This window comes from Physella acuta, unplaced genomic scaffold (assembly GCF_028476545.2).
Source record: "Physella acuta isolate Inbredline_101_S28 unplaced genomic scaffold, ASM2847654v3 ptg000071l, whole genome shotgun sequence".
Taxonomy (NCBI): domain Eukaryota; kingdom Metazoa; phylum Mollusca; class Gastropoda; family Physidae; genus Physella; species Physella acuta.
Window position 1 is genome coordinate 206,775 of NW_026731591.1, and position 9,356 is coordinate 216,130.

The 9,356-nt window shown below is 33.1% G+C and overlaps 1 long non-coding RNA gene across 1 annotated transcript; it reads right to left on the reverse strand.

Annotated features, from left to right (window-relative positions):
* Nucleotides 1-6,922: 6,922 nt before the first annotated feature.
* Nucleotides 6,923-7,758, reverse strand: LOC131952274 (uncharacterized). Its single transcript, XR_009388526.1, has 3 exons — nucleotides 7,644-7,758; nucleotides 7,299-7,356; nucleotides 6,923-7,060 (listed from the first exon to the last, which is right to left on the reverse strand). It is a non-coding gene; the product is annotated as an uncharacterized LOC131952274 (long non-coding RNA).
* Nucleotides 7,759-9,356: the final 1,598 nt, after the last annotated feature.

Here is a 9,356-nt window from a genome sequence, read left to right on the forward strand (position 1 = left end):
ATACAAATAAAATACAACTTGTACCATATTTTCACTTAGAACAGAGACACATTAGCTTTATTTTAAGAATTATTATTTTAGTAGTGTTAAAATAAGCTTAATCGCATTTTCTCGACTTTATTGTTGTTTATTTCTGGATCCCTTACAAAAGGGACAAATCTGCACTGATCTTAGCCCAGCGGTCGGCAACCTTTTGAGACGAAGAGCCAAAAGTTACAATTTACAAAATGCCCCAGTTTTTTAGAGCCACTAATTATAATAATACATTCCAATGTTTTGGTATTTCATAAGGTTTAGGTAAATAAATTTCATTTTTGATTTGAAATAAATAGCGTTATATATGAACTAATGTTGATTATTATAAAAACACAGATAGTTCGCACAAAAAGTGTTTTAGCTAGCTCTGCTAAGATAAACAAGTTAATAAAAAGTCTAGTGACAATTTAAGCGCAATTTCCTTATGTTATCCATAACAATTTTTAATTTTTAATTTTTTGTGACCGAACGAAAGGATCTTATTTTGCGCTAAAAAAAGACAACTGTATTAACCTATATCAACGGAAATAGTTTTATTTTAACAAGTAGGCCTACATGATGCTCAGTTTAAAAAAGTAGTAAATATCATCCTATAAATATAAATCCTACACGATGCTCAGTTTAAAAAAGTATCCTAGGCCTACAAGATGCTCAGTTTAAAATATATTAAATTTTTTTTTTGTGACCGAACGAAAGGATATATTTGAAAACTTTCTTCGGCAATATTGTTCTAAATTATGGCAGGAATCGATTGGTAAATGTTTCAAGTCGCTAAGTGGTCTGGTTGCCGAGATGTGGAGCAAAAACTGCATTTGTTCGAGGTTTTTTGGCTTTTCCGGGAAATCCAGGATGGAATTCCGGGAATTTTTTTGGCCCACAATCATCATCGGAACTTGCTTAACATATTTGCTTTGGAACTAGTCCTCGATATTGCTTTGTTGAGGAGGAGATACGACTTAAAGGCTGCGGACACACATCCATCCATCCAAAAAAGACGAATTATTAAACGCAATTTTTGCCAGTATGGAAATTGCGCTAAAATATAGTACTATCCCAACCCACCTTAGAAGCCAATAAGCTGTTTTACATTCTTTACGGATGTTGGGTCAGAATTCCACAAGCATCCATTCAATAGATCATTACAGGGTACACGGTAGGGATGGACAGTAGGTGACACGTTCAAAGAGACTGACTGCCCCTGACAGGACAATTGTTGTCGTTATACTGACCAGTAGCCAGGGTTGTTAGCGCCAGGGGGGATAATTTGTTGGGTCACAAGTTTTAGTCCATTGTCCCGTGGGAAAAGCTATGGGGTAGTACGGGGGTATAAATACAGGCAGTTTAGTTAGTCTCTCTCTGTCTCTCTGTCTCTCTCTCTCTCTCTCTCTCTCTCTCTCTCTCTCTCTCTCTCTCTCTCTCTCTCTCTCTCCAGCCGATCAAACACTATTTTCTATGAAAGACTCAATGAAATTATCAATGACAGAGTCAATGATAACTACCGCTCTCCTGTATTTTTCTCTCGAGAAACTCAATGATAAAGCGTTAGTAGTTATAAAGAGAGAGAGAGAGTTTATCAAAACGGAAATAATTCAACTCGTTTAATTAATAAAGCGTTAAACGTAATTATTAATTCTTAATTTCTCAGCGATTGATACAATTGTTTAGGGACAGTTAAACTATTTTTTTAAAAATATAGATCCTCGGTCTTCATTTATAATTTATTAATTAAAATAAGATTTTAAAAAAAATAATTAAAACAGGTCTTTGTACTATATTATTTAAAAAAAACAACTAATGAATATAATAAATAATTTTGACTATTTCTCTTTCTAAACCTATCGAATATCTTTTTTTTTTAAATGCAAGGTAATCTTTTATAGAACCTACTGGTTAACTTTTCTTCTAATAATAAAAAAAAAACTCTAAATAAAAACTATTATTCCTACAAATATTAGAGTAGTCTCCCTTGACAGTTTCTATTCGAATGTATTTTGTGTTAATTTTCGTTATGAAATACAGTTGACTTTTTTAATTAATTATATAAGAAAACAATCTATCTCTGTGTATATTTATTTTAAAAAATATTACAGTAATTAGAATAGTTGTTTCTGGTTAAATAGCAATTATTCTCATTCTAAATCTTTGGCTATCGAGTTTCATGGGTTTTTAAATTTAAGATTATGTACACATTGGCTTGACGAAAATGATTATATACACTTAAATACATACTAAAATTTACCTTTGTTAATAAACCTGCACTATTTTATGCACACATACAAAAAAAAGAATATTTTAGCGGCAGTTACAACGTCAAAAAAAAAAAAAAGGAAACTCCTTTATACTGAACAGTTCTACGTAACAACAAAAATGTAAAAATACCTAGTCCTAGAGCACACAAACACATACATATATACATACGAAGATATGTGTGGGTGTAAGTAGGATGTGTAGTGGGTAGACAGGCGGGGTGGAAGGAAAGCAGTTTTGCAGGAATAACGGTAGTTAGGAAAGTAGGTAGGCAGGCAGCAGCACAGGCAGGTTAGTAGATAGGTAGGTACGTAGGCAGGGAGTTAGGTATGTAGGTAGGTGGGCCTAGGTAGGAAGGCGCCTCACTCGGTATAGTGAGCGATTATAGTAGCCCATCATATTCATAGCGTTTCGCAATTATTAAAACGAACAAATGTACCATAGTACTCACGGGAAAACCCGGGGAGCTAAATAGAACCCTGCCGGGGCGCCACCAAATCGAATTTTTTTTTCGCAGAAACCACCACACGGGTATTAGCATTAGCTTCTCAAATTTGAATGACAAACGAATGAAATCTTTGGTAATGCTTAAACAAACAAACCCACATATTCGTTTTTTGGGGCGCGGGTTTGTCCACACTGCCGCCTAGACGCACCAAGGCTCACTGTGAGTGAGCCTTGAGTGTACGTTAATCAACCTCTGTAATAGTGAGGTAGAACACACATTGGCGACCGCCCATGTGTTAGAGACGCGTCCCTTGGTGCTCCAGGGAGCCACTGGTTATACTTCCGCAGGGGCGCCCCTAATTCGGTTTAATTATAAAAGGTCGTGTGCCACCGTGTCCCTATTGTAGGGTGCTCTTTAAAGAGGCACTCTCTGTAGAGCCCGGGGCGCTCGCTGTCGCCAACTGCAAGGGCGCCGGCGGGCGCTCATTATTCTACTTAGTGAACATTTATAGTAACCCATCTAAACCGTAGTGTCGCCCGAGGTGGGTCTTGGCCGCTCTGGGCAATTCAACCGCCGAGGAGCTGGCGGTTGAACCTGGTGTAGTTTTATCATTGAATCTCAGAGGCGTAGCACCATTCCTGTCGCCTGGGGACAAATTTTCAATTTGGCGTCGCCCCCCCCCGTAGTTTTAATATTTATAATGCAAAACTGTAGCTAAAATGAGCTTTAAAATTTTTCCCACATATTTTGGCGCCCCCTAGGGTTGGCGCCCGGGGACATATGTACCCCCGGCCCCCTCGCTACGCCTCTGCTGAATCTAGTATTACCTATGACCGCAATTGATGAGATAGCCCCTCTGGATTCTGGGCTCATAATCGCATAATGAGAAAAATCGAACCCTCCCAGGGTGCCACACTTAAGAATTGTTTGCTTTCTCGAAACCCTTTTCACCAACTCCCCAAAATTTTATGACTCTCGTACGAACAGTGTCAAATAGCATCTGGCTTTTATTTTTATGGAGAAAAATTGCATTGCTTCCTGTCAGAGACCCCAGATCGAATGGGGCGCCAACAGGGGTAGACAATGTTTAAAAATCCTCATTCTTCAGTAAAATTTAAGAAAACAGATTTATACATGACTGATATCCTCAATTATTTTATATAGGGGAGTGTATGTAGGGATGGGCGCCTTTTTGCCAGCGTTTGAATAGGGTTGGCACAACATTGATAGTTCGCCACGGGCGCCGGAATAGGTTGCTACGCCTCTGCTTCCTGCTAGGGCACCGCCCTGGCGAAATCTTTCCGGGGGGGGGGCGTACGGACACTGTTAAAAGTATATATTTTTTTCTATATAAATTCCGTTTCGGTCAGGGGTGGGGAGGGGGGTCGATAGACTTTCTTCGGGGGTGGGGGGGGGGGGGCTCTGCTTTCCCCCCCCCCCCCCCCCCCCCCCCCCCGAATAGATTCCTGGAAAAAACTCTGTTCACAAAGTTTTATGGCGATCCGATGAAAAAGATGTAGTAATTCATATAGGACAAACAGATAAACATACTTTCATTTCTATAAATATAAATAGATATATACTTTAACTAGTGTCCGCATACCCGCACCCGGAAACTTAGTCACAATTTTCTTTGTTACATTTGAACCCTTTAGGTTAATCAATATTAACAAAATTGAACAAGATGCAACAAATACAGTTAACCAAGAAATTGAACAAGTAAAATTCACGTTATCTTTTTATTGTTTTTAGATATAAAGTAGTAACAGACTACCTACAGGTCCTAACTCGCGACGAGGTACACATTTGTATTAAAACACAGATCTAAGACATTTTCCATTTAGGTGGGTTTTGCAGTACAGTGGTTTCTTAAGTCGTGGACAAGTGATTGCGCTTATCTCTGTTGAGTAGCAATGTATTCTGTCCTATATTAGACACATTTGTAAATATCTGTCACAATATGGGCATAGAGATGATATAACGATAGCTTATCTTTGCGGACGACGCTAAACTTTGGCATCGACACCACGGCCTACAAGTTCAAATTTGGTCCTTCAGAAATGTTAGAAGTCTCTAGATTAAAACTATTTTACTCTTTTATGTGCCTAATGACCACTTCACATGTATTTGTTCTGAAAGTCTAAAAACAGAGGCACAAATATATTGTCTAGACTTGTGAGGTCTACAGATTAGGTATTTTGGCAGTTATCTAAGCCCTTGCCTGTTCTGACTCAAAGCCTTATTCTTTCTCTATCGACGCCTTGCGTAACATGGGATTGGGTTTTTAAGGCGGCATAAAGCTTTATCTTGTTCCTTTTTGAGTACACTAGATTAAAAACTAACGTTTTCAGATGCCTAAAGATGTTTAACCACTAATTAATCAGAATAATGGGTCAAGATTTCAATTCTGGGTTTTGGGACACGTTAGTTGCCGGGGTTGAGCTAATGTCGATAGCATAAGGACTGTACCTTGATGCGGGCGTTTTATTTGTTGCCCATCGTAATAATTGAATGGTTGATGGGGCTTCTTCAAGGGTTTGATTTGCCGTAATGTTAATGATATCATGCATGTGAGGCTTTTGTAAGAAGAAAATGCGTTAAAACCCTTTTTAGTTATGCTTTTTTAAAATAGGCCTATAGTTTACGACAACATAATCGTAATGAACAATAAAATGAATTTCAACAACTTTAGAATACACCTGTTTCGGCTAACATGAATATTATTCTTCAAACTAGTAATGTTAAACGTGTCTTTTTCGCATTTTCGACTTATAAGCATTACAGTAAATTCCGATAACGTCCATATGCATACAAAAAATGGCGTAGGCGAGGAGGGGTTTAATAGTGATTTAATAATGATACTTTCTTAACCCTCTACTGGACATCATGTTTGGTACCTTGCCCCCGGCAACTGGGTGGATTTGGATTACACCCAAGTTTTACTTCATAGTAAATGGCTTCAGTTTTAATTATTGGAGTTGGTTGCAACATTGACACAGTTGAAGGTATTCAGAACAAAGTGGCCAGGAGAAATCACATTAATTAGTATAAAATTTACCATTACTAACAATAGGCTACTTAATTGTTTAATGTTGCTGGATATTAAGCCTAGTAGGTATTTATGTTTATTAATTTGTACAGAAACAAAAAAAGGATTCCCAAACAAAGTTTTATTTTTCAGAAATAAAGAAAAAGATACAAATCAATAAAGAACAGTTTTCAAAAGATTTTGTATATAGATCTAAGTAATTATTATAAAATAGGAATATAGTATTGCATAGATAAAAATAAAATACTTGACACAAACAATATGAGGAATATTTTTTATCAGAGAAGAGAAAAATATATGATGTAGTTTGAAAATAATAATCTACAGAAAGCAGCTTTTGCAGATTAAAATGAAAATTCTCATGCCTATATAATTTTTTGAGTAAATGAAGCAAGGCACAAAACACTAGGCTAAATAATATGCATAGGACAGGCATTGAAAACTACAAATTGCATATAGTGAAGGTTACCCTACTTTTATTGGCTATTTCCACCACAGTAAAGATGTATGGCTTTCTTACCTGCTTGTAATATTGTTAAGGAAAAAGTGAAGTATTGTTAACTTTTTATGGCAGGCCAACTACGGGCTGTGTTCTGGGAACATGTCATCTGTAAGGGGCATTGTTCTCGGCACATGTTGTCATTTTGTGTGTTCTCGGCACATGTTGCCATTTTGTGTGTTCTGGGCACATAATGACATTTTGTGGGATTCATGTTGCCATTTTGTGTGTTCTGGGAACATGTTGCCATTATGTGTGTTCTGGGAACATGTTGACATTATGTGGCTGTGTTCTGGGAACATGTTGACATTATGTGGCTGTGTTCTGGGAACATGTTGACATTATGTGGTTGTGTTCTGGGAACATGTTGACATTATGTGGCTGTGTTCTGGGAACATGTTGACATTATGTGGCTGTGTTCTGGGAACATGTTGACATTATGTGGCTGTGTTCTGGGAACATGTTTGTTTCATTTTTAAATATTATAATAAAACATTTTTAGAAATTCTATTTTAGGAATTGTGTATATATATAAATTTATATATTTAATAAGACAATTGGATGAATTATAATAAACAGAAAAAATGATTCAAATCAGTTTAGAAGTATTTGGCTAGTTGTCCCAACAGTGAACTGTATTCCGAGCTTGTTTCCCTAGTAATAATCCATGTTTTTTGTGCCACCCTTCCAATCAAGTATCCAGCTTTTTCTTGGCCTGTATCAAAATGCTGGTCATAGACTTGCTTGACTTGTGTATCACAATATGATTTTGAATGTTTTTCTGTAAATGAAATAAAGGCAAAATATTTTGATACTTTCTTTTGTGGAACTTGCAAGAGAAATAAATTACAAATTTATATTACTATCTCTAATATTTCTTTACTATGACTAATTACTTTGAAAAGATAAAGCACTGAACATGATGAATAACAAGAAACAAACATTTTCAGAAAAGATTATAGATTTAAAATTGTGTTCATTCATATTGAAGATTAATGAAGTAGACTATCAATATTTACCCTCTTGATGGCTGATACTTTGATTTGATGTCTTTACTTTAAGCTTACACATCAGTCTCTGTGTGGTAAAATATGAAATAATATGCTTCAATAAAACTGTTTCAGTATATTAATTACATTAGATAAGTACATAGTTTTGAGCTCTGTAACAATATGTGTTTCAATTATCATTCAAATATAATACCCTCTATGTTGTACAACTCACTGATTTATTAGAATTTAAGAAAAGACAATAATTAATACAATATTTTGGATTAAAATCCATTATATTTATTATAACATATAATGCTATCTCTTGCTATAATAATTACTTTAAAAAATGGGTTATGCCTATAGTACAGTCACCTGAGGATGAAACTAGGCACAGTGATTAGGCACAGTGAGACTGATTAATATCCATTGTAATTGAACATCAGTTGTAGTTATGAAATCTGGATGGCCAAACACACACTCATAGTCCTGAAAAGCAATTTACACACAGATTAGCAAGAATATCTCACTAATTATTAAATTAAAGCTAACACCTATTTAGTGCTATCCATCAAAGTAGTTGCATTTTTGTTAAGCTGTAGACACAATACAAAGTAATGTTTGTTCTGTGATTTACATACTTTTATAAAATAGCAATCAAAGTACACACATATATATATATATATATATATATATATATATATATATATATATATATATATATATATATATATATATATATATATATATATATATATATATATATATATATATATATATATGTATATGTATATATACATATATATATATATATATATATATATATATGTATATATATGTATATATATATATATATATATATATATATATATATATATATATATATATATATATATATATATATATATATATATATATATATATATGTTTATATGTATATATATGTATATATATATATGTATATATATATATGTACATATGTATATATATGTATATGTATGTATATATATGTACATATGTATATATATGTATATATATGTATATATATGTATATATATGTATATATATCTATATATATATATATATATATATATATATATATATATATATATATATATATATATATATATATATATATATATATATATATATATATATATATATATATATATATATATATATATATATATATATATATATATATATATATATATATATATATATATATATATATATATATATATATATATATATATATATATATATATATATATATATATATATATATATATATATATATATATAGGCCTATATATATTCAGTGTAAATTTGTACATTTTAGTTATGTCTTGTTATTAAATTTATTTACTCGACTGATCTAAACTCACTTTATTTAAACATAATATAGTGGATAAGTATAATGATTTTATTATTCAGCAATAAAAAGCAGGCCTAAAATGTTTTAAATAGTAACGTTTGCGAATGAACACATTAAACACTATGTATTTCAATTTCTATGTCTTTCCCAACTTGATGCATATTACTAACCAAGCACTAAACTATAGTCCTAAATAATCTTGACTATAATTACTATTTATCGGACAACCTGAATCTTTGCGATACCATGTTATAATATATTATTTTAAAAAGAGCTTACCACTAATTACTAAAATCAATTGTTTTAAGTATTAACTGAGTCGAATACTATCTGCTGCTATTGTCATCACCAGAAATTCAGTATGCTGGCAAGGTTTAGTATCTAAGTTCCCTACAACCTCTTTCCTCTCAAGTGCGGAAAACACTGAAATCATTAATCATTATTTCATTATGCCTAATAGTTTAAAGGTAGTATTAAAGTAGTACTAAATAGTACGAGTCTTAGTTACTGTAACTATGGGTCTAATGAATATTATTATTGTGTATGCTTACATGCTTTAAGTTTTATGCACAATATTGGTATATAATATATAGTCTATAGTATATAGCCTAAACTATAGAGTATATATAGGCCTATAAGCCTAAATATAACAGCAGCTTGAATAATGCTCATTAGCATGCATTCACTATAAACTATAAACATAAACAAAT